Below are 27,387 nucleotides of genomic sequence, written 5' to 3' on the forward strand. Positions count from 1 at the left end.
CAACGATATCGTTAACAATATCGTTATGTGTGAAGGTACCTTTAGAAAATCCTCATTCTCAGCAGAACATCATCCTGTGTAAACAATCTATGTGCACAGAACAATCTGTTTGAATCCTGCATTGAGCAGGGGGTTGGACACGGTGACCCTGGAGGTCCCTTCCAACTCTAACATTCTATGATTCTATGACTGTGTGCATCAGAAGTACAGTCACCATTTATAAACAAGCTATTAAACTAACCAACGATTCGCAAACATAGCCAATTGGCGGTCATTTACCAGCCGCAAGTTGTGCTGTGTAAATCCACCATAAAGATGATGAAAGTGGACCATTATTACCATAAGAAAAATACAATGGGTGGAATTTACGAAGAAAAATCGTTTTAGTCAAAAGATTGAAATAAAGTTGGTTGTCTTTGAATTTTCTCCCTAAACTGGGCTTCAAAATTAAAAGATCTTGTGACAATTAATTCACTTTCTAAGAAAAAAAAATTCCAAAAAATTATTCTTTGGCTATTGATAGTATGGCCGTACAACTGCACAATATGGATAAAAATTTGTATAATTGTGAAACTAAACAAAAAATTGTTGGCCATTTGTTAGTATAATGGTTGTGCAATGTACACCCTACTCTCATCGGATGCATATGGTCCCTTTTCTATTTCTATTTTTCTATATACAGGGTGGGCCATTTATATGGATACACCTAAATAAAAATGGGAATAGTTGGTGATATCAACTTCCTGTTTGTGGCACATTGGTATATGGGAGGGGGAAATCTTTTCAAGATGGGTGGTGACCATCTTCACAGCATAGAAGATGTGAAGCATGTGACGATACGAGATGTGCAGCATCTGAAACAACGGATACTGGAAGCCTGTGCTAGCATTTCTTCTGTGGTGCTGCTGTCAGTGTGTCAAGAGTGGGAGAAGAGCGCTGCATTGTCAATTCAACACCATGGGCAGCACTTTGAACACATTTTATAAGTGGTCATAAACTTGTAAATAACTCATGAAAGAATAAAGTTACGTTAAAACCAAGTGTACCACTGTTTTTCTTGTGAAATTCTCAATAAGTTTGATGTGTCACATGACCCTCTTCCCATTGATAAAAATAAAGTTGGATCCAAAATGGCCAACTTCAAAATGGCCGCCATGGTCACCACCCATCGTGAAAAATTTTCCCCTCCCATATACTAATGTGTCACAAACAGGAAGTTGATATCACCAACCATTTCCATTTTATTTAGGTGTATCCATATACATGGTCCACCCTGTACATTTAGACACATCTGTCTAGTGAATTATTTTAAAAACAAATGTGAGAAATTTATGGAACAAATGTAAATGTAGGATGGTTTGGAACATACAAGAACATTTCATCATTGCATTTATTTCTATTTCTGTATTCCAGGCAGGTGAAAGTATTAATACAAGTCATTATATGGTGAAGCAGATGAGTGCACAATACACACTTATCATTGACTGCAAAAATGTAAAATTAATGAAATGTGTGAAAGCGTGTGATTGCTCCATTTGCTTCGTAGACTAGATTGATCAATTATATAACTGTAAATGACATGACAACAGAGTGCCGGACAGGAGTAAGGGCAATCACAGAGCATTTCAAGATAATATGACATTTTTATTAATCTAGACTGAAAACAAATGAAGATTTTACTATATTTCCAACTGTGTATTTATTGCAGCAAACCTTGGACCACGGAGAAGACCCCACAGACACAACTGTTTCATGAAAAGATGTATGCCTCTCCATTCCAGAGTGCCCTTCCCTTGATGTAGGTATGCAATACCCAATTTATGTCATTAACACTTATTAGCCTTAATGGATTATTTTTTTTAGTTGCTGAAATGATTGCACCATTTATGTACACTTTATATCTGTTTCCTGTAAAATCTATCTACTTTGAGCAATGGTTGGTGTGGAGTGGAATGATTTTTCTGGTCAATGTATTGCTCTTCATATAACCTCCATGCTGTACGGACCTGTAATATGATGCTTATAGAAGTCTATAGGGCAGAAAGGAAATGGTGTCATGTTCCATCAACTACATATTCATCTGAGTTTGTATTTTCATTTTCTGGACCACCACATGTCAGGTGACAATGCCGTCTGACAGACCTCATTGGGGTCTTTTGGGATGTAACTCCTTCACGCCGCAGCCTTTTTTCATTTTTGTCTTTCTGTTTTTCCCTCGCTTCTTCCCAGAGCCATAACTTTTTTATTTGGCCATGTGAGGGCTGTTTTTTTGCGGGACAAGTTGTACTACCATTGATTTTACAATGTCGTGTACTCGAAAACAGGAAAAAAATTCCAAGAGCGGTGAAATAGCAAATAAAGTGCAATTCCACAACTGGTTTTTGGATTTTTTTTACCATGACCCGCCATTATGATTCTCCAGGTCATTACAAGTTCGTAGTTACCAAACATGTATAGGTTTTTTTTATTTAAATGGTGAAAAAAATCCAAAGTTTGTTATAAAAAAAAATTGCATAATTTTCCAAGGCCTGTAGCGTCTACATTTTTCATGATCTGAGGCTGGGTGAGGGCTTATTTTTTACATGCCGAGATGATGTTTTTAGTTATACCAAATTGGTCTGGATACTATCTATAGATCGCCCGCTATTGAATTTTAATATAATGTGACGGTGACCAAAAAAAATAATTCTGGCCTTTTGACTTACATTTCGCTACGCCGTTTACCGATTGGATTAATTCTTTTTATAGCTTGGTAGATCTGGCGATTGTGAATGCGGCGATACCATATAGGTGTATTTTTTTATTGTTTTATTTTGATGGGGCGAAAGGGGGGTGATTCGAACTTTTCGAATTTTTTTATTTTTAAAAACATTTTTTTTTTACTTTTTGCATGCTTCAATAGTCTCCATGGGAGACTAGAAGCTGCAGTTGTCCAATCAGCTCTGCTTCAAACAGGCGATGATCAGATCACCTGTGTGTAGCAGAAATCCTCACCTGCTATGAGCGCTGACCGCTGGGCGAAGCTCATAACAATCCAGCACCAGCAACCACAGGGGTCTCCTGCAGACCCCGGGTTTTCATGCCAACCCATTGGTGACCCACGGTTATGTGACATAGGCACTGATGGGCTGGATTAGTGATGCACTTCCGGCACAATCACATTAAATGCTGCTGTCAGAGATTGACAGCGGCATTTAACAGGTTAACAGCTGCGGGTGGATCGTGATTCCACCAGCGGCTGTTAGAGGCACATGTCAGCTGACATGTGCCAGGAAAGATTTGTGGCTTAGTGCCGGAGCCCACATCAAAGGGAGAGACATGACATGCGCCGTACATGTAAGAGGTATGTCCAGAATGGGTTAAGCATGGTGTGTGTATTAAAAAAAATATAGTGCAGCATTTTTTTAATTGATTTTAGTCAGTGAATTTTGGAAAAATAAAGCACCAGCTGGTTGGTACGATTAGAAGGACATGTAGTTCTGTAGAACAGTTCTGCTGTGTACACCAGGCATTGTACAGGAATACAAGTCACCTTAAACATGTTTTTCTTTTTTTTATAAACTTGAGTGCATGTTATAGCCCAATAAAAAATAAAACAGCATAAATACAATATATTGAATACTTGCACATAGACATGAAAGCACAAAAATAGCACAACACTAATTACACCAAATACAAGGGGTAATGTTTCCCCTCGTCGAGAGTGGCAAAACGGCCATGGCATGACAATGTAAGGAGGCTTATACCCTGTGCAATGCTCCTCTGGGAAATTAAATTTGCAAATTTCCTCTTCAGAGAGGAAGAGGAGTAGTACTCTATAGTGCCACCTGTTGGAAGTAGCGATCTTACAAGTCATTATCAACCCTTTAACAAGCCTTGCAATATGACTTAGGATCTGCCATTTCTTTTAAGTCATATTGCAAGGCTCGTTAGAGGGTCGATAGTGACTTGTAGGATCGCTGCTTCCAACAGGTGGCGCTATAGAATTCCAGTCCTCTTCCTATCTGAAGAGGCAATTTGCATACCAAATACAAGAGCATGGTCACTAATAACCTAAAATGGGTCATACATCAGTATGTTTTATAGACAAATACAACTTCCATTAAAATCTTCTGATTAAACAGCTGTTGGTCATGGATTCTAAGTCTGATGCACATGGACATATATCAGGCCCAAGGTATTTGTCAGTTTGGATAAGAGAGGTTATGACCTTGTTCTAATCAGGTTATTTGATTAATTGAAGTTTCATTTAAACAGAAGAGCATGTATTCTCTAAGGTAATCAGTAATTACCTGCAAGCTACTTTCACATTCAGTAAACCTCTATGTCATGTCTGAGGTCAGAACTAGGAGGGGAGGATAGCATATCAATTCTACTAAGTGTTCTAGTGATTTAATCATTATCTATATTGATGTCACATTATAGTTATGAAGCTGCACAGCACAAATGTCATTAATAGTAATTGAAAATAATAATATAGCAAAAACTATAGACTAAACTATCATTACTTAAAACTGTAATATATTACATTTCACTGAGCACAGGGGCTGCAAGGTCCTATGCAAGGTCCCTGAATGTTGGAGTGTTCAGGGACCCATGTTTGCCCCCTTAGGATGGCACCACAAATATCTTCAAGTTTCTGTTTTCAACTTTCAGTTGTATATATTGAGTGGAGGTTTTGGGAGAAATAGTCATTAACTTCTATGTATAGATAACTTTAAAACATGTATATTATATTGAACACAAAAATACTGATAAGAAAAGATTTGAAATAGTATACCCATGCAAATCAAGGAGGTTTTTTGTTTTAAAGGACAACTCATCTATTTTGTTGAGCTTTACCATACTGTATCTAGTATCTGTGTATAATGGTAGTAACTAGTAACTGTATCTGTGTATAATACATACACAAAGCAAATCAATTTTCTTTTACCCACATTTCCAATGGAATCCACAGATGTAGCAAAATTAAGTAGGCTCAAGTTGTAGTACCATGGTGCTATATCCCCCCATGTAAAAGAAAAATAGCCTGTACTTACCTCCATTACTGGCGCCACTCCAGCAACACCAGTGCCTGGTCTAACGTGACATTATGTCACTGAGACCTGCAATTAAACAATGACAGATATAATGGACAGCTTCACTCACTTCTTTTGGAAAAAGCTAACATTTGGAAGAAGTGAGAACTGCCGCTGTTCTCTTACTTTCTCTGGATGTCCGTGAGTGTAAAGCCGCCCATTAGTGGCCACTGATTGGTTGCATAGTGCCACCTATTAGAAAACAGTAATCCTAAAAGGCAATATCGACCCTTCAACGGACCTTGCAATATTTATTAGGTTAAAAGCCAAACCAGAATCTCAATATGCAGACATGATGTTTCAGAATGTTGCCCCTCATCAGTACAAAGTATGAAATTTGATTTGGCTAAGTGAGAAGCTCTCGACTGGTGTCTAAGAGGTAATGCTTCTCCTTGTGGAGAGTGACATGTCAACACCCGAAAACAATGTGTCGGCAAATTGGGATTCTGGTTTGGCTTTTATCCTAAGTCATATTGCAAGGCTCGCTGAATAATCAAAAGGTGGCGTTAGAGTTCAAGTCCTCTTATTCTCTAACATGGCTTTTAAGCCTGCTCAGTGACATGCCAGGCTTGATATGTCACACTCCACAAGGACAAATGTTACCTCCTAGACCCTATTTTACATGAGGAAATACATACAGTAATTGAGAAGTGTTGTCCAAGTAATGGACATCCCCAGTTGAGTCTCCTTAGTTGGCTAAATCAAAAATGCCTGTTAAATTATTATTTCTTTTTAGAGCACCATTGATTCCATGGTTCTGCACATGTAAAAAGTCTACACATGGAAAATACAAATATAGATTACAATACAAAAATTAAGAATGACACACTGGTAAAGAAGGGAGAGGGTCCTGCCCTTGCCATCCTACAATCTAGAAGATAATGAGGAAGAAGACAGTAGGTTGGGGGGGGGGGGATGTTGCAGCATTTTCCATGGTGGTGATGGGACATGGCTGGCTGTAAGCTTTCTTGAAGAGATGGGTTTTCAAGTTCCATCTGAAAGTTCCGTGTGTGATGGATAATCAGATGTGTTACAGCACGGAATTCCAGTTGATGGTGGATAATGAGAAGTCTTGCAGGTGACTGGGTTAGGAACGTACAAGTGTGGAGGAGAGTTGAAGGTCTTGGCAGGATCGGAGATTAATTTCAGTTCTGATTACCGTAAGTAAGGGAGATAATATTAATGCATTTGTTTTAACAATTAATAGCTAATTATTTAGGCTGATGGCAATAACACAACAGGATGACAAGCCTCGGGCAAAGTCCAGTAGTTCCCAGATCTTCACTGCACCAGTGCATTATATATCTCAAAAGATAATATATGAGAATGCTCCTTGGCTGACTGCGTTTTCTCCTGACTCCCCCATACAGATGAACGCTTCACTGAGCTTTCATCTGTTTTCAATAGTGAGAAAGCTGTTATTAGACACTTCTAGTGGCAGCTTATGTCCCTTGAAAATAAAAGGGGACTTTAAATGGTCATGTGATTTATTTATTTAACTCACTTTTATAGCGCAATTAATTCCGCAGCACTTTACAGACATGATGTTTGCAGAAATAGGTGATTTTGGTAGACTTTAATGTGTATGAGGGTCTTTAGATTTTGTTTTACAACTCAATTTTTAATATGTTCAACAAAAATGGAATAAATTTGGGAGTACATGGGAAAATTAAAAAAAATTGCAAGAAACGGTTTTAAAAATTCCCGTAGAATTATTACTCGAAATTGAAGTTTCATGATAAAAATGAGGGTAGGGCCACACATATACCACAGCAGGATATCAATAGTTCCACCACCAATTTATGCACATAATACAATGATTATCAGCCTTTTTAAGCATCTATTATAATGCACCGTCACAATTACATGAACCTAAGGCTATCACTCTGACATTTGTATGCTCCCTGCTTCAATGTGGTTTGGATTTCCAGTTGAAATTGAGTTGGTGGTTTCATTTAAATCCTTAATAGGAACATGTCCACATGACAAAAGAACCACAAGATTAAGTAAAATTGGACTCCTGGGAAGTCTGAGCTCAGGAAAGGACTCCAAATAATGAATGTGGGCAGGCCAGAAGCACATAAATACTAGCACCTTGTCACAGAGGATGTTAAGGAGTGGTATTGTCCAGGACATCTAATCCTGCAATCATTTTGCACAGGCTTACAAACTGAGCATCATTTGCACATTTACCAGTTAGATGGACACACACAAAACAAATTAATGAAGCATCCACATGACGGAGGAAAACGGGTTATGAGGGGTCGCCTACAAAAATACTGTGTTCACCTCACCCCTGCATTCCAAACATACTACACAAGTCACCCATCTATAGATGTGGCAGGGTTGAGTGTCACTAAGTTACAATTTAGAAGGTTTACTCTTTGTAACAATATGAAAAGTGAGTGGGAAAAAAATTGTGGATTTATATAGATCACAAACACAAATCCGTGCCTTGGTGTATGTACAACAGGAATATATATGTAATAAAATACACACGCACATTTAAAATTATACTTGGTCCAGGTTCACCCTTCGTCTTGAAGTCTACAACACTATACTCGTCATCAAGAATACTCACACTAGAAAGGTGGGAACTTTACATCACAGTACAATGGACAAACCACCATAAACATTACATTTAAGTTGACTGATCCCAGACTGGCTGACCATATGGATTCGTCAATGATTGAAACCCCTCAATCTTTTTGTTCTTATGTCTGGCAGTGGATTCTCCAACTTTCATGCTGAAAACACATGATCAACCTGCCAAGCCAATTGTTCATGTGTGAGGGGGAAGTTGAGATGAATGTATGGGCATCCTAAAGGTCCCTACACACATAAGACTAATGTCAACCAAACCAACAGGTTCAGATGAAACAAATTGGCCGACTTATCGTTGGGGAAGATGGCGATTGGGCATATTCGATTTTGGGCAGCCAATTGCATTGTTCTCCTAGAGATAAGGTGCCGGTAAAGATGTCTGCCATCTGCTCTGTCATAGAGAACACAGGAGCGCTCAGCTAGATGAGAAAGATGGCCGAGACAGTTATTGGCAGAACGATAGGGCGAGGCATCGTTCAGCCAACAACCAACTAATGTGTATGACGACCTTAAATGAATGAAGACTTTTCATTTTTGATGAGAGATCCTCATCAGACTTTGCAGAATTTCATTACAAAATTGCCCTCAGACATAATTTTGTTACTGTTAGTTCAGATTTGGAAACCAGCAGATTTGTTTAAGAAATTTCTATGGCTGAGAAATCCTTTGCCTACAACTGAATGAGGTGGTTCCATAATCTTGGATGTCTTCAAGCTTATTCAGATCCATGAGACAGTCACAGAGGTTTCTGCAACAAACCTGCCATGTGTGAATATAACCTTATTAGGAAATATTTCGTGTGGAAAGTCATAGCGATAAAAATACTGATTGTCAGTCACCCACTTATCCCATAAATAGGAATGTTCTGTTATAGAAACAAGACCTGTAAGCTAATTATCTTTCTATGGAGCCAACATATTCCGCTGCACTTCACAAACCAGGGGGGGCATGTATGAACTATATAAGACATTACACAGCAATACATTATTCAACAAATCAAACAAGAAGTGAGGGCCCTGCTCGCAAGCTTAATATCTAAACTAACAGTTCTTCACACTAGTGAACTAGACTGGAGATTAATATCAGAGGAGCACATAATATTTGTATACCAGCTCCTCCACAACTTAGTAAACAGGAGACCGAGAGTTTCATTTATCCACAGAACAATTTTTCCTCTTTACACCAGATGTAAAAGCTTATCCTGTGTGCCATCATTATTCAAGGTGAAATATATTATTTAGCCAAGAATAAATGGAAAAATAATTGTTGTGAAATAAATCAGATCTTTATCTCTAAATTATCCCAAGACAAATGAGCATGGTTAGCTCTGTCAGCCTGTGCTCAGCTGGAAAAAAAAAGATCAATTTTGGGACATTTGTTCCATGCTTCAGCTTATGAATACATCAATCACAAAGCAGGACAGAAAAAGGAGGGAGTTCTGCAAACAACCAATTTCAGAGTATTAGGGCTTATATGTAAGGCCTTGATCCTATATATATATGGCCATCTACTGCTTATTTTTCCTCTGGCAAAGTAGTGAAATACAAAGGGACATCAATGCTTGAACTGATGCCAACTTATTTTTATGGGATCGTTGCCGACATCTGTTGCATCAGTTGCTGAGCTAACTGGTTAAAAACTGGATCAAAAACTTCTGCTCGGCCGAGCATTTTTGTGCATTCAATGGGGAGAGTGTTGCAAGCTGCTGTTAGGACTGGCGGAACGCACCAAGAAAGGTGGTATAGATGCGTTCGCAGTCCGGGGTCCACCGTGCAGGTGAAAACCTGCTGCTAGTAAATACAGACTATATGGCGGTACACTAAAGTATATACACGTGGGTTCAACCTCACCCAGCGTGAAGGGAGCAATCCTGTTGCGTCACAGGATCGCGGTACCGCACCTAAAGCGCGAGCGAGTAGTCAGCGTACTTAACCCCAACTGGGATTGAAGTCCGATTAGACCCTCGCTGGCACTACACCACAACTGGGTGTGTAAGGAAACGAAGAATAAATATATAAATGCACAGGAGTGCGAGCAATGCCGCACTGACGGACGCCACCAACCACACTGGCTTGGGTATGGAAAGCGCAAGGCAAGCGCACGGCGCCGTACAGGCGGACACAGCAAGAGGACGCTGTAATGTGTGTATTGTGCAGATGATTAGTCGGGCGCTAGATAGCTACCAACATCCGCGAGCAGACAACAACTCTAGGGAGGGATATTTAGGAGCTTTCATCCATCGACATACATTCATCTACACAAACACATATAACATTATGAGACAATACTAGCGCATGGCCGTGCGGTCATGCGCAGTTTATATAGTTGCAGCACAGGAAGTGGCTACAGCACTTTTGCCCTTCCAAGACCTGCCAAGAGGACCAATGGAATGTGCTGCAGAGCCTGAGCACATGACCCTCGATCTCCAACTGGAGATCTTATCCTGGGCATGCTCAGTACGTGCAGACAAGGACTTAGTCCCAGAGAAGTCCGCTCGCTGCTGACCAGCACTGACTTTAATGGCAGAGACTGGAGAAGCAGCAGCAACTCTTCGCACAGAGTCAGACTGAGCGAGACGCTGGGATCGACGTCCCTGCTGAGCAGACTCCACTGCGGCTGGAGGAGAATGGGAGACCGCAGCGGAGACGGATCGAGATTCCCCCTGTGCAGCAGAGGAAACTCGACTCCTAACATTACCCCCCCTCCTAGGGCCCCCCTCCTTGGGCCTCGCTACGTTCGAAGGCAGCAATGAGCTGCGGAGCCCGAATGTGCTCAACAGGCTCCCAGGACCTGTCCTCGGGGCCATAACCCTTCCAGTCCACCAAATAAAATTTTTTACCACGCACCACCTTGCACCCCAAAATAGCGTTCACCTCATAATCGTCCGTAGACGAACCCGATGTCCCAGCAGATGACTCGGAAAACCGGGACATATACACGGGTTTCAAGAGGGACACATGAAAGGTGTCGGTGATACCCAGGCGTAGCGGAAGGGCCAAACGATAGACCACAGGATTAACCTGCTCGAGGACCTTGAATGGGCCCAAGTAGCGAGGAGTAAATTTAGTGGACTCAACTCGCAGCCTGATGTTACGGGCGGAGAGCCACACCAAGTCGCCAGGAGCAAAGGTCGGAGCGGGGCGCCGATGAGCATCAGCGGAGGACCTCATTCTCTCCTTAGAGGCCCGAATGGCATCCTGAGAGCGGTCCCAAATATCCCGTGCCTCCACAGCCCAGTCTGCCACCCTGGAGTCGGCGGAAGACACGGGCATAGGCACAGGTACCCTTGGATGCTGACCATAGTTGAGGAAGAATGGGGTTTGTCCAGTGGAGTCGGCTACGGCGTTGTTCAGTGCAAACTCTGCTGATGATAGCAAGGATGCCCAGTCATCCTGCCTGGCTGAAACAAAATGTCGCAGGTATGTGACCAAGGTCTGGTTGGCCCTCTCTACCAACCCATTCGTCTCGGGATGATAAGCGGAAGAGAGATTCAACTCAATACTGAGAAGACGACAGAGCTCTCTCCAGAACCGAGACGCAAACTGGGGACCCCGGTCACTGACAATTTTGTCTGGCATACCATGCAGGCGGAAGATATGTCTAATGAACAATGCTGCCAAGGCCCGTGCAGAAGATAACCGCGGCAGCGGCACCAAATGCACCATTTTTGAGAAATGATCGGTGATGACCCAAATGATGGTACAGCCGCGAGACTTGGGCAAACCCACAATAAAGTCCATCCCGACCATCTCCCAGGGCCTATCTGCCACCGGCAAGGGATAGAGCAAACCAGCTGGCCTTTGACGCGGAGATTTATTTTTGGCGCAGGAGACACACGCCAGAACATAATCCCTGACATCCCGGACCATATGCGGCCACCAGTACGTCCTCGCCAGTAGCTCAGATGTCCTCTTTGTCCCAAAGTGTCCACCCACCCTGGACGAATGAGCCCAAGAGAGAACCTCCGGTCGCAAATTAATGGGCATAAAAGTCTTGCCTGGAGGCACAGACTCTAGCGAAACCGGTGCCACGGTTCTCAGGCTCTTGGAAGGGACAATAAGCCGAGGCTCCTCTTCCTCCTCCTCAGTTGACATAAGGGAGCGAGAGAGAGCGTCAGCACGGATATTCTTCTCCCCAGCGAGATAATGAAGGGAAAAGTGGAACCGGGAGAAGAACAGGGACCATCTGGCCTGGCGAGAATTTAGCCGCTGAGCTGTCTGCAAATAGACCAAATTTTTGTGGTCCGTGTAAACTTGGAAGGGAAACCGCGCACCTTCCAGAAGGTGTCTCCACTCCGAAAAGGCCAACTTCATTGCTAGCAACTCCCTGTCCCCGATGGAGTAGTTCCTCTCTGCTGGCGTGAAGGTCTTGGAGAAGAAGAAGCATGGATGCTTCCGACCTTGAGCATCCTTTTGGTAGAGGACTGCTCCAGCACCAACGGACGAGGCATCCACCTCCAGTAGGAATGGCTTATCCACATCGGGACGATGTAAGATGGGAGTGCTAGCAAAGTGGGACTTAATAGAAGTGAAGGCCTTGGAGACCTCTTCCGAACACAATTTGGGATTCGCTCCCTTCTTGGTGAGGGCTACCAAGGGAGCTACCAGAGTTGAGAAGTGGGGAATGAACTGGCGGTAATAGTTTATGAACCCCATAAAGCGCTGCACCGCTTTAAGAGAATGGGGCTCTTGCCAGTCCATCACAGCCTGTAGTTTGGCAGGATCCATAGCCAATCCCTGGGCGGAGATGATATAGCCCAGGAAAGGTAAGGACTCCTGCTCAAACACACACTTCTCCAACTTTGCGTAAAGAGAGTTTGTCCGTAGGAGGTCGAAGACTCTGCCAACATCTCTCCGGTGGGAGTCAATATCTGGAGAAAAGATGAGAATATCATCCAGATAGACTACAACCGAGGTGGAAAGCATATCCCGGAAGATGTCGTTGACAAAGTCTTGGAAAACGGCAGGTGCATTACAGAGCCCGAAGTGCATCACCAGATACTCATAGTGCCCATCTCTGGTGTTAAATGCCGTTTTCCACTCGTCCCCCTCACGGATGCGAATCAGGTTATAAGCACCCCGCAGATCTAGTTTAGTAAACACTCTAGCTCCCCGAAGCCTATCGAAAAGCTCAGATATCAACGGCAAAGGGTACTTGTTCTTAACTGTGATAGCATTAAGACCCCTGTAGTCTATGCATGGACGTAGTTCTCCATTCTTCTTCTGCACGAAAAAGAACCCTGCCCCAGCAGGTGACACTGACTTCCTGATGAACCCTCTTGCCAGATTCTCTTGTATGTACTGAGACATTGCCTCCGTTTCCGGGAGAGATAATGGATAGACTCGACCCCGGGGAGGCTCAGCACCAGGCAAGAGATCAATAGGACAGTCATAGGGGCGATGGGGCGGAAGGGTCTCCGCTGCCTTTTTGGAGAATACGTCTGCATAAGACCAATATTGCTTGGGGAGAGAGGAGAGATCTGCGGGTACCTCTGTAGTAGTAACCTGAACGCACTCTCGATGACACCTGTTCCCACAAGATTCACCCCATCCCAGAATTCTGCCTGAGGACCACTCGATGTGAGGAGAGTGGTACCGTAACCAAGGTATCCCCAAGGGAACCTCATCAATTCCCTCAGGAATGACAAGTAGAGATATAATCTCCTGATGAGATGGTGACATGGACAGAGTAAAAGGGATAGTTTGATGTGTAATCTGTGTGGGCAGTGTCGACCCATTCACCACTCGTACCGTTACTGGTTGAGATAGCATGACCAGAGGAATTGCGTGACGTTGGGCGAAGGCTGAAGACATAAAATTGCCCTCCGCCCCAGAATCCACGCAGAGTTCCACCGAGTGAGAGGATGAGCCCAATGTTATTGTCCCCTTAAAGGACAATTTGGAGGCAAACGTCACCGTGTCTAGTGCACCTCCACCAACTACCACTAGACGCTGACGTTTCCTCGACCGCTGGAGACATCTGGAGGCAAGATGTCCAGACTGTTGGCAAAGATGACAAATCTGGAGTGCACGAGCGGTCCGGGACTTAGATCCTGCTCGAGACTCTACCACAGGCTCATGGGGCTCAGGAGCCTGGTCTGGAGATTCCAAAGGTTTGGCGAAGGTGGGAGCCAGCCGAAACCTCTGCCTACACTGGGCTCGCTCTAACCTCCGCTCGTGAAAACGGAGATCAATACGAGTGGATAGAGAAATTAATTCCTCCAGTGTGGCGGGAATCTCCCTAGTGGCCAGGGCGTCCTTAACGTGGTCAGCCAGCCCCCTCCAAAATATTGGAATGAGGGCTTTATCCGACCACTCCAGCTCAGATGCTAAGGTGCGGAAGTGGACGGCAAAATGACTGACCAAGGACGAGCCCTGAGTCAATGCCAACAATTGGAGCGCCGTATCATGGGTGACACGAGGTCCCCAAAAGACCTGCTTCAGAGTGCTCAGAAACAACGGAGCACTCTGCACCACATGATCGCCACGCTCCCACAGCGGCGTAGCCCACTGCAACGCTCTGTCCGACAGAAGAGACACTATAAATCCCACCTTAGCCCGCTCTGTAGGGAAACAAGAGGCCAGAAGCTCGAGATGGATAGAGCACTGACTCACGAAACCCCTACAAGACTTACTGTCACCAGAGAATTTCTCTGGAAGCGGGAGGCGAGTTAGAGTCGGGACAGGAGCGGCAGTGGACAAGGTGGCTGCAGCAACACTAGCAGCCTGAACAGCGACAGCAGTGACATCCACAGCTGAAGTTGAACGCTCAAGAGCCGCCAACCTTCCCTCCAGCTGCTGGATGTACCGCTGTGAACGCTGATCGTCCATCATTTACTAGCCAGACCCTGGCGCTAGTATTCTGTTAGGACTGGCGGAACGCACCAAGAAAGGTGGTATAGATGCGTTCGCAGTCCGGGGTCCACCGTGCAGGTGAAAACCTGCTGCTAGTAAATACAGACTATATGGCGGTACACTAAAGTATATACACGTGGGTTCAACCTCACCCAGCGTGAAGGGAGCAATCCTGTTGCGTCACAGGATCGCGGTACCGCACCTAAAGCGCGAGCGAGTAGTCAGCGTACTTAACCCCAACTGGGATTGAAGTCCGATTAGACCCTCGTTGGCACTACACCACAACTGGGTGTGTAAGGAAACTAAGAATAAATATATAAATGCACAGGAGTGCGAGCAATGCCGCACTGACGGACGCCACCAACCACACTGGCTTGGGTATGGAAAGCGCAAGGCAAGCGCACGGCGCCGTACAGGCGGACACAGCAAGAGGACGCTGTAATGTGTGTATCGTGCAGATGATTAGTCGGGCGCTAGATAGCTACCAACATCCGCGAGCAGACAACAACTCTAGGGAGGGATATTTAGGAGCTTTCATCCAACGACATACATTCATCTACACACACACATATAACATTATGAGACAATACTAGCGCATGGCCGCGCGGTCATGCGCAGTTTATATAGTTGCAGCACAGGAAGTGGCTACAGCACTTTTGCCCTTCCAAGACCTGCCAAGAGGACCAATGGAATGTGCTGCAGAGCCTGAGCACATGACCCTCGATCTCCAACGGGAGATCTTACCCTGGGCATGCTCAGTACGTGCAGACAAGGACTTAGTCCCAGAGAAGTCCGCTCGCTGCTGACCAGCACTGACTTTAATGGCAGAGACTGGAGAAGCAGCAGCAACTCTTCGCACAGAGTCAGACTGAGCGAGACGCTGGGATCGACGTCCCTGCTGAGCAGACTCCACTGCGGCTGTAGGAGAATGGGAGACCGCAGCAGAGATGGATCGAGATTCCCCCTGTGCAGCAGAGGAAACTTGACTCCTAACAGCTGCTGTCAGACAACTGTGGTGGTGGCTTATCTCAGGAAGAAACTAAAAAAAAAATTGGGAGTTGAATTTTAGCTTTTCTCCCCCAACATCATCTAACATACTAACATAGTTTTGAAGGTTGACTTAAAGTTCATCTAGTTCAACCCATATCCTAACCTAACCTGCCCTAACATGTTCATCCAGAGGAAGACAAAAATAAAACCCATGTGGCAAAGAGTAAGCTCCACCTTGGGGAAACAAATTCCTTCCTGACTCCACATATGGCAATCAGACTAGTTCCCTGGATCATTGCCCTATCAAGGAATCTAGTATAAATAACCTGTAACATTATACTTTTCAAGAAAGGCATCCAGTCCCTTCTTAAATTTTACTAATGATTCACTCATTACAACATCATACGGCAGAGAATTCCATAGTCTCACTGCTCTTACAGTAAAGAATCTGAATATGTTATTATGATTAAACCTTCTTTCCTCCAGATGTAGAGGATGCCCCCTTGTCCCTGTCTCAGGTCTACGAGTAAAAAGATCATCAGAAAGGTCATTGTACTGTCCCCTCATATATTTAGACATTAACTCCTTCCCGACCTGTGACACAGCGTATGCGTCATGAAAGTCGGTGCCAATCCGACCTGTGACGCATATGCTGTGTCACAGAATGATCGCGTCCCTGCAGATCGGGTGAAAGGGTTAACTCCCATTTCACCCGATCTGCAGGGACATGGGGAGTGGTAGTTTAGCCCGGGGGGTGGCTTCACCCCCCCGTAGCTACGATCGCTCTGATTGGCAGTTTCACTTTCAACAGCCAATCAGAGCGATTTGTAATATTTCACCTATTATAACTGGTGAAATATTATAATCCAGCCATGGCCGATGCTGCAATATCATCAACCATGGCTGGAAACACTGATGTGCCCCCACCCCACCCCACCGATCGCCCCCCCAAGCCACCGATCTGTCCTTTACACAGCTCCGCCCCCCTCTGTCCTCCTGTCCGCTCCCCCCGTGCTCTTGTCCGCTCACCCTCGTGCTCCAATCACCCCCTCGTGCTCCAACCCCCCCCCTGCACTCCGATCCACCCCCCCTGCAGTCCGATCTCCCCCCCTGCAGTCCGATCTACCCCCGGTGCTCCAATCCACCCCCCCGTGCTCCGATCCACCCCCCCGTGCTCCGATTTACCCCCCATGCTCCGATCCACCCCCCCGTGCTCCCCCCCACCCCATCATACTTACCAAGCCTCCCGTGGTCCGTCCGTCTTCTTTCCTGGGCGCCGCCATCTTCCAAAATGGCGGGCGCATGCGCAGTGCGCCCGCCGAATCTGCCGGCCGGCAGATTCGTTTCAAGTGCATTTTGATCACTGCGATAAAACCTATCGCGGTGATCAAAATAAAAAAAATACTGAATGATTCCCCCCCCCTTTGTCACCCCCATAGGTAGGGACAATAATAAAATAAAGAATTTTTTTTTTCTTCCAAGGTTGGGGTAAGAACTAGGGTTAGGGTTAGGACTAGGGCTAGGGCTAGGGTTAGGGCTACGGTTAGGGCTAGGGTTAGGGCTAGGGTTAGGGTTAGGACTAGGGTTAGGACTAGGGTTAGGGGTAGGGCTAGGGTTAGGGCTAGGGTTAGGGTTAGGGTATCGGTATGTGCACACGTATTCTGGTCCTCTGCGGATTTTTCCGCTGCGGATTTGATAAATCCGCAGTGCTAAACCACTGCGGATTTATGGCAGATTTACCGCGGTTTTTCTGCGCATTTCACTGCAGTTTTACAACTGTGATTTTCTATAGGAGCAGTTGTAAAACCGCTGTGGAATCCGCAGAAAGAAGCGACATGCTGCGGAATGTAAACCGCTGCGTTTCTGTGCAGTTTTTCTGCAGCATGTGTACAGCGATTTTTGTTTTCCATAGGTTTACATTGAACTGTAAACTCATGGGAAACTGCTGCGGATCCGCAGCGTTTTCCACAGCGTGTGCACATACCTTTAGAATTAGGCCATGTGCACACAGTGCGGATTCGCTGCAGTGTTCCATCAAGTTTACAGTACCATGTAAACCTATGAAAAACCAAATCCGCTGTGCCCATGGTGCGGAAAATACCGTGCGGAAACGCTGTGTTGTATTTTCCGCAGCATGTCAATTCTTTGTGCGGATTCCACAGCGTTTTACACCTGTTCCTCAATAGGAATCCGCAGGTGAAATCCGCACAAAAAACACTGGAAATCCACGGTAAATCCGCAGGTAAAACGCAGTGCCTTTTACCCGCGGATTTTTCAAAAATGATGCTGAAAAATCTCACACGAATCCGCAATGTGGGCACATAGCTTTAGGGTTAGGGTTGGAATTAGGGTTGTGGTTAGGGTTATGGCTACAGTTGGGATTAGGGTTAGGGGTGTGTTGGGGTTAGTGTTGGAGGTAGAATTGAGGGGTTTCCACTGTTTAGGCACATCAGGGGGTCTCCAAACGCAACATGGCGCGACCATTGATTCCAGGCAATCTTGTATTCAAAAAGTCAAATGGTGCTCCCTCAATTCCGAGCCCCGACTTGTGCTAAAACAGTGGTTTATCCCCACATATGGGGTACTGTCATGATCCCAATGGCAGGGGATCACAAAAGGACAAGCACAAAAAACAAAACAAGCTCTAGGGTGATGGAAACTGAGCTGACCGCGATCCTGAACCTCAACACACAACTAGCTGTAGCCGGGGAACGTGCCTACGATGATTCTAGACGTCTCGCGCCAGCCGAAGAACTAACTTTCCCTATTAGAAGAAACACAGACCTCTCTTGCCTCCAGAGAAACACCCCACAGAAATAGCAGCCCCCCACATGTAATGACGGTGAAATGAGAGGAAAGCACATACGTAGTTATGAAAACAGATTCAGCAAAATGAGGCCCACTAAAGCTAGATAGCAGAGGATACAAAAGTGAACTGCGCGGTCAGTGAAAAACCCTTCAAAAAACCATCCTGAAATTACTTGAACTCATGTTCCAACTCATGGAACATGAGGAGTAATATCAGCCCACTAGAGCAACCAGCAAAAAGGAATCACATATCTGCAAGCTGGACTAAGACAAAAATTAAGTAAAACGTGGAACAGGAAAATCAAAAACTTAGCTTGTCCTGAAGAATACAGAAGCGGGAAGCAGAGGTAACAAGACACACTGATTACATTGATAGCCGGCGAGGAAATGACAAGAAAGCCAGGTTAAATAGGAAACTCCCATATCCTGATAGAACAGGTGGACACCAGAGACCGCAGAGAACACAAGTCACCCAGTACCATCTGTAACCACCAGAGGGAGCCCAAAAACAGAATCCACAACAGTACCCCCCCCTTGAGGAGGGGTCACCGAACCCTCACGAGAACCACCAGGGCGACCAGGATGAGCCCTATGAAATGCACGGACCAAATCAGCAGCATGAACATCAGAGGCAACCACCCAAGAATTATCCTCCTGACCATAACCCCTCCACTTGACCAAATATTGGAGTTTCCGTCTGGAAACACGAGAATCCAAGATCTTCTCCACAACATACTCCAATTCTCCCTCCACCAGCACCGGAGCAGGAGGCTCAAGCGAAGGAACAACAGGTACCTCATACTTCCGCAACAACGACCGATGGAACACATTATGAATAGCAAACGATGCCGGGAGATCCAAACGAAACGACACAGGGTTAAGAATTTCCAAGATCCTATAGGGACCGATGAACCGAGGCTTGAACTTAGGAGAAGAGACCTTCATAGGAACAAAACGAGAAGACAACCACACCAAGTCCCCAACACGAAGTCGAGGACCCACGCGGCGACGGCGATTAGCAAACTGCTGAGCCCTCTCCTGGGACAACTTCAAATTGTCCACCACATGACTCCAAATCTGATGCAACCTATCCACCACCATGTCCACTCCAGGACAATCAGAAGGCTCCACCTGACCAGAGGAAAAACGAGGATGAAACCCCGAATTACAAAAGAAAGGAGAAACCAAGGTAGCAGAACTAGCCCGATTATTAAGGGCAAATTCGGCAAGCGGCAAAAAGGTAACCCAGTCATCTTGATCAGCAGAAACAAAACACCTTAAATAAGTTTCCAAGGTCTGATTAGTTCGTTCCGTCTGGCCATTCGTCTGAGGATGGAATGCAGACGAAAAGGACAAATCAATGCCCATCTTAGCACAGAACGTCCGCCAAAATCTAGACACAAACTGGGATCCCCTGTCAGAAACGATGTTCTCCGGAATCCCATGCAAACGAACCACGTTCTGAAAAAACAGAGGGACCAACTCAGAGGAGGAAGGCAACTTAGGCAAGGGTACCAGATGAACCATCTTAGAAAAGCGGTCACACACAACCCAGATGACGGACATTTTTTGAGAGACAGGGAGATCCGAAATAAAGTCCATGGAAATGTGCGTCCAAGGCCTCTTCGGAATAGGCAAAGGTGACAACAATCCACTGGCCCAAGAACAGCAAGGCTTAGCCCGAGCGCAAACTTCACAAGACTGCACAAAAGAACGCACATCCCTCGACAAGGAAGGCCACCAAAAAGACCTGGCCACCAAGTCTCTAGTACCAAATATTCCAGGATGACCTGCCAACGCAGAAAAATGGACCTCGGAGATGACTCTACTGGTCCAATTATCCGGAACAAACAGTCTGGGGAGACAGCCGACAAAATCACCCCATCCCTAAGGATACCAGTGGGCTCAGAATTTCCAGGGGAGTCAGGCACAAAACTCCTAGAAAGAGCATCCGCCTTCACATTCTTTGAACCTGGCAGGTACGAAACCACAAAATCGAAACGGGAGAAAAACAGTGACCAACGAGCCTGTCTAGGATTCAGACGCTTGGCAGACTCAAGGTAAATCAGATTTTTGTGATCAGTCAAGACCACCACACGATGTCTAGCACCCTCAAGCCAATGACGCCACTCCTCAAATGCCCACTTCATGGCCAAAAGCTCCCGATTACCAACATCATAATTCCGCTCAGTGGGCGAAAACTTTCTAGAAAAGAACGCACATGGCTTCATCACTGAGCAATCGGAGCTTCTCTGTGACAAAACCGCCCCCGCTCCAATCTCGGAAGCATCAACCTCAACCTGAAAAGGAAGCGAAACATCTGGCTGACGCAACACAGGAGCAGAAGAAAACCGGCGCTTAAGTTCCCGAAAGGCCTCCACAGCCGCAGGAGACCAATCAGCAACATCAGCACCCTTCTTAGTCAAATCCATCAAAGGCTTAACAACACTAGAAAAATTAGTTATGAAACGACGATAAAAATTAGCAAAGCCCAAGAACTTCTGTAGACTCTTAAGAGATGTAGGCTGCGTCTAGTCACAAATAGCCTGAACCTTGACGGGATCCATCTCAATAGTAGAAGGGGAAAAAATATACCCCAAAAAAGAAATCTTCTGGACTCCAAAGAGACACTTTGAACCTTTTACAAACAAAGAATTGGCCCGCAGGACCTGAAACACCTTCCTGACCTGCTGAACATGGGACTCCCAGTCATCCGAAAAAACCAAAACATCATCCAAATACACAATCATAAATTTATCCAGATATTCACGGAAAATATCGTGCATAAAGGACTGGAAGACAGAAGGAGCATTAGAAAGTCCAAAAGGCATCACCAAATACTCAAAATGGCCCTCAGGCGTATTAAATGCGGTTTTCCACTCATCACCCTGCTTTATCCGCACAAGATTATACGCACCCCGAAGATCAATCTTAGTGAACCATTTAGCCCCCTTAATGCGAGCGAACAAATCAGTCAACAATGGCAAAGGATACTGATATTTAACTGTAATCTTATTCAAAAGACGGTAATCTATACAAGGCCTCAAGGAACCATCTTTTTTGGCCACAAAAAAAAACCTGCTCCCAAAGGGGACGAAGATGGACGGATATGTCCCTTTTCCAAGGACTCCTTAACATAATCCCGCATAGCAGTATGCTCTGGCACTGACAGATTGAACAAACGACCTTTAGGAAATTTACTGCCAGGAATCAAATCTATAGCACAATCGCAATCCCTGTGAGGAGGAAGCGAATTGAGCTTAGGCTCCTCAAAAACATCCCGATAATCAGACAAAAATACCGGAACCTCAGAAGGAGTAGATGAAGCGATAGAAATCGGAGGTGCATCATCATGAACCCCCTGACATCCCCAGCTTAACACAGACATCGTTTTCCAGTCCAAGACTGGGTTATGAGTTTGTAACCATGGCAGACCAAGCACTAAGACATCATGTAAATTATACAGTACCAGGAAGCGAATCACCTCCTGATGAACGGGAGTCATACGCATGGTCACTTGTGTCCAGTACTGAGGTTTATTCATAGCCAAAGGTGTAGAGTCAATTCCTTTCAAAGGAATAGGGACTTCCAGAGGCTCCAGACTAAACCCACAGCGGTTGGCAAATGACCAATCCATAAGATTCAGGGCAGCGCCTGAATCCACATAGGCATCGACGGAAATGGCTGATAATGAACAAATCAGAGTCACAGACAGAATGAACTTAGACTGTAAAGTACTAATGGCAACAGACTTATCAACCTTTTTTGTGCGTTTAGAGCATGCTGATATAACATGAGCTGAATCACCACAATAAAAACACAACCCATTTTTCCGCCTATAGTTTTGCCGTTCACTTCTGGACTGAATTCTATCACATTGCATTGTCTCAGGTGCCTGTTCAGAAGACACCGCCAAATGGTGCACAGGTTTGCGCTCCCGTAAACGCCGATCAATCTGAATAGCCATAGTCATAGACTCATTCAGACCTGTAGGCGCAGGGAACCCCACCATGACATCTTTAATGGCCTCAGAAAGGCCATCTCTGAATCTTGCAGCCAGGGCGCACTCATTCCACTGAGTAAGCACCGACCATTTCCGAAATTTCTGACAATATATTTCTGCTTCATCTTGCCCCTGAGAGAGAGCCAATAAAGCTTTTTCAGCCTGAATCTCTAGGTTAGGTTCCTCATAGAGCAAACCCAATGCCAGAAAAAACGCATCCACATTGAGCAATGCAGGATCCCCTGGTGCCAATGCAAATGCCCAATTCTGAGGGTCACCCCGCAGGAAAGATATAACAATCTTGACTTGCTGAGCAGGGTCTCCAGAAGAGCGAGATTTCAAAGAAAGAAACAACTTGCAATTGTTCCTAAAATTCAGAAAACTAGATCTATCTCCAGAAAAAAACTCTGGGATAGGAATTCTAGGTTCAGACATAGGAGCATGTACAACAAAATCTTGTATATTTTGAACCTTAGCAGCAAGATTATTCAGGCTGGAAGCCAAACTCTGGACGTCCATGATAAACAGCTGAGGTCAGAGCCATTCAAGGATTAAGAGGAGGTAAGACGCAGCCAGGCTGCAATTAAGGCTATGCAGCAAACTCTGAGGGGAAAAAAAAAAAAAAAAAACTTCCTCAGACTACTTTTCCTCCTACTTCAGCCAATACGATTACCACTTTTTGGCCGGCTATACTGTCATGATCCCAATGGCAGGGGATCACAAAAGGACAAGCACAAAAAACAAAACAAGCTCTAGGGTGATGGAAACTGAGCTGACCGCGATCCTGAACCTCAACACACAACTAGCTGTAGCCGGGGAACGTGCCTACGATGATTCTAGACGTCTCGCGCCAGCCGAAGAACTAACTTTCCCTATTAGAAGAAACACAGACCTCTCTTGCCTCCAGAGAAACACCCCACAGAAATAGCAGCCCCCCACATGTAATGACGGTGAAATGAGAGGAAAGCACATACGTAGTTATGAAAACAGATTCAGCAAAATGAGGCCCGCTAAAGCTAGATAGCAGAGGATACAAAAGTGAACTGCGCGGTCAGGAGGAGTAATATCAGCCCACTAGAGCAACCAGCAAAAAGGAATCACATATCTGCAAGCTGGACTAAGACAAAAATTAAGCAAAACGTGGAACAGGAAAATCAAAAACTTAGCTTGTCCTGAAGAATACAGAAGCGGGAAGCAGAGGTAACAAGACACACTGATTACATTGATAGCCGGCGAGGAAATGACAAGAAAGCCAGGTTAAATAGGAAACTCCCATTTCCTGATAGAACAGGTGGACACCAGAGACCGCAGAGAACACAAGTCACCCAGTACCATCTGTAACCACCAGAGGGAGCCCAAAAACAGAATCCACAACAGGGTACTAGTATACTCAGGACAAACTGCGCAACAATTACTGGGGTCCAATTTCTCCTGTTACCCTTGTGAATATAAAAAAATGCTTGCTAAAACATCATTTTTGAGGAAAGAAAAATTATTTTTTTATTTTCACGGCTCTGCGTTGTAAATGTCTGTGAAGCACTTGGGGGTTCAAAGTGCTCACCACATATCTAGATAAGTTCCTTGGGGGGTCTAGTTTCTAAAATGGGGTCACTTGTGGGGGGTTTCTACTGTTTAGGCACACCAGGGGCTCTGCAAACGCAACATGACACCCGCAGACCATTCCATCAAAGTCTGCATTTCAAAAGTCACTACTTCCCTTCTGAGCCCCGCCTTGTGCCCAAACAGTGGTTTACCCCCACACATGGGGTATCAGTGTACTCAGGAGAAACTGGACAACAACTTTTGGGGTCCAATTTCTCCTGTTACCCTTGGGAAAATAAAAAATTGCAGGCAAGATCATTTTTGAGAAAATAATTTTTTTTTTATTTTCATGGCTCTGCGTTATAAACTTCTGTGAAGCACTTGGGGGTTCAAAGTCCTCACCATACATCTAGATTAGTGCCTTTGGGGGTCTAGTTTCCAAAATGGGGTCATTTGTGGGGGATCTCCAATGTTTAGGCACACAAGGGCTCTCCAAACGTGACATGGTGTCCGCTAATGATTGGAGCTAATTTTCCATTTAAAAAGCCAAATGGCATGCCTTCCCTTCCGAGCCCTGCCGTGCGCCCAAACAGTGGTTTACCCCCACATATAGAGTATCAGCGTACTCAGGACAAACTGGACAACAACATTTGGGGTCCAATTTCTCCTATTACCCTTGGCAAAATAGGAAATTCCAGGCTAAAAAAATCATTTTTGAGGAAAGAAAAGTTATTTTTTATTTTCATGGCTCTGCGTTATAAACTTCTGTGAAGCACCTGGGGGTTTAAAGTGCTCAATATGCATCTAGATGAGTTCCTTGGGGAGTCTAGTTTCCAAAATGGGGTCACTTGTGGGGGAGCTCCAATGTTTAGGCACACAGGGGCTCTCCAAACGCGACATGGTGTCCGCTCACAATTGGAGCTAATTTTCCATTCAAGAAGTCAAATGGCGCGCCTCCCCTTCCGAGCCCTGCCGTGTGCCCAAACAGTGGTTTACCCCCACATATGAGGTATCTGCGTACTTGGGAGAAATTGCCCAACAAATTTTAGGATCCATTTTATCCTATTGCCCATGTGAAAATGAAAAAATTGAGGCGAAAGGAATTTTTTGTGAAAAAAAAGTACTTTTTCATTTTTACAGATCAATTTGTGAAGCACCTGAGGGTTTAAAGTGCTCACTAGGCATCTAGATAAGTTCCTTGGGGGTCTAGTTTCCAAAATGGGGTCACTTGTGGGGGAGCTCTAATGTTTAGGCACACAGGGGCTCTCCAAATGCGACATGGTGTCCGCTAAAGAGTGGAGCCAATTTTTCATTCAAAAAGTCAAATGGCGCTCCTTCCCTTCCAAGCCCTGCCGTGCGCCCAAACAGTGGTTTACCCCTACATATGAGGTATCAGCGTACTCAGGAGAAATTGAACAACAACGTTCGTGGTTCATTTTCTCCTTTTACCATTGTGAAATAAAAAAAATTGTTGCTAAAATATAATTTTTGTGACTAAAAAGTTAAATGTTCATTTTTTCCTTCCATGTTGCTTCTGCTGCTGTGAAACACCTGAACGGTTAATAAACTTCTTGAATGTGGTTTTGTGTACCTTGAGGGGTGCAGTTTTTAGAATGGTGTCACTTTTGGGTATTTTCAGCCATTTAGATCCCGTAGACTGACTTCAAATATGAGGTGGTCCCTAAAAAAATGGTTTTGTAAATTTCGTTGGAAAAATGAGAAATCGCTGGTCAAATTTTAACCCTTATAACTTCCTAGCAAAAAAAATTTTGTTTCCAAAATTGTGCTGATGTAAAGTATACATGTGGGAAATGTTATTTATTAACTATTTTGTGTCACATAACTCTCTGGTTTAACAGAATAAAAATTCAAATTGTGAAAATTGCAAAATTTTCAAAATTTTCGCCAAATTTCCGTTTTATCACAAATAAACGCATAATTTATTGACCTAAATTTACCACTAACATGAAGCCCAATATGTCACGAAAAAACAATCTCAGAACCGCTAGGATCCGTTCAAGCCTTCCTGAGTTATTACCTCATAAAGGGACACTGGTCAGAATTGCAAAAAACGGCCAGGTCATTAAGGTCAAAATAGGCTGGGTCATGAATAGGTTAAAATAAGATCACCCCTTAGCCTTCGTTTTTCCAAACTAAATAGCCCCAAGTGTAATAACCAGAGGCGCAGCTAGGGTTCTGGTCCGGGGGGGGCGAAGCTTCTGAGTGGGCCCCTAACCAGGTAACCTTGATTACAACTCGATGACACCCCCTAATAGTGGAGGAGAACCTCAGCAGATGACCGCGCTGTTACTCAAGATAATCTATATATATAATTGTCTAAGGGTTTTTCCGTCTGTCTGTCTGTCCTGGAAATCCCGGCTCTCTGATTGGTCGAGGCCGCCAGGCCTCGACCGATCAGAAACCGGCACAGCATCGACGTAGAAATCCCGCGTCTCTGATTGGTTGAGGCCGCCAGGCCTCGACCAATCAGCAACGGGCACAGTGACGATGATGTCATAAAGGACGTAGAAATCCCGCGTCTGATTGGTCGAGGCCGCCAGGCCTCGACCAATCAGCAACGGGCACAGCGACGATGATGTCATAAAGGACGTAGACATCTCACGTTTCTGATTCAGCGATGGGCACAGTATCGACGTAGATGTCATAATGGTTGCCATGGCGACGATGATGTCATAAAGGTTGCCTCGACCAATCAGCGACGGGCACAGTGTGCCGCGAATTCTGGAATCATCATTGTCCATATACTACGGGGACATGCATATTCTAGAATACCCGATGCGTTAGAATCGGGCCGCCATCTAGTCTCTATATAACGACCAACATGGATATTACCGCCATATGGTCAGTGGTAGATACCAGTCCTAGAGAACAAATAAGAGATCACTGCATAGTTATAGATAATGATGTACCATTGACATTCTTTATGATGGAATCGTCACTTTTCCCATCTTTTCCATCTGGCCCAGACCAACATGACAACTTCTTCCAGCTGCAACTCGTCTGCAGAGAAAACAACAAAGACACGTTTCACTTCTCACATTCCAGCCATCACCATCTATTCCCAACCTGCACAAACTCCTCATCCTGCTGATACCCCAATACTGAGCCCCTGCTGCCGTATGTGTCCCTATTACTACACCTGATACCCCAATACTGAGCCTCTGCTGCGTATGTGACCCTATTACTGCACCTGATATCCCAATACTGAGCCGCTGCTGCCGTATGTGTCCCTATTACTGCCCGATACCCCAATACTGAGCCGCTGCTGCCGTATGTGTCCTATTACTGCACCTGATACCCCAATACTGAGCCGCTGCTGCCGTATGTGTCCCTATTACTGCATCTGATACCCCAATACTGAGCTGCTGCTGCCGTATGTGTCCCTATTACTGCACCTGATGCCCCAATACTGAGCTGCTGCTGCCGTATGTGTCCCTATCACTGCACCTGATACCCCAATACTGAGCCGCTGCTGCCGTATGTGTCC

The 27,387-nt window shown here is 45.0% G+C and overlaps 1 long non-coding RNA gene across 1 annotated transcript in view; it reads left to right on the forward strand.

Moving 5' to 3' along the window:
• LOC138658282 (uncharacterized) overlaps positions 1-27,387 on the forward strand; it is a 66,674-nt gene that overhangs the window by 13,391 nt on the left and 25,896 nt on the right. The window contains exon 3 of the long non-coding RNA XR_011317426.1: positions 1,709-1,798. This is a non-coding gene — a long non-coding RNA (uncharacterized lncRNA). The remainder of the gene's footprint in view (positions 1-1,708; positions 1,799-27,387) is intronic.

This window comes from Ranitomeya imitator, chromosome 1, assembly GCF_032444005.1.
Source record: "Ranitomeya imitator isolate aRanImi1 chromosome 1, aRanImi1.pri, whole genome shotgun sequence".
Taxonomy (NCBI): Eukaryota; Metazoa; Chordata; class Amphibia; order Anura; family Dendrobatidae; genus Ranitomeya; species Ranitomeya imitator.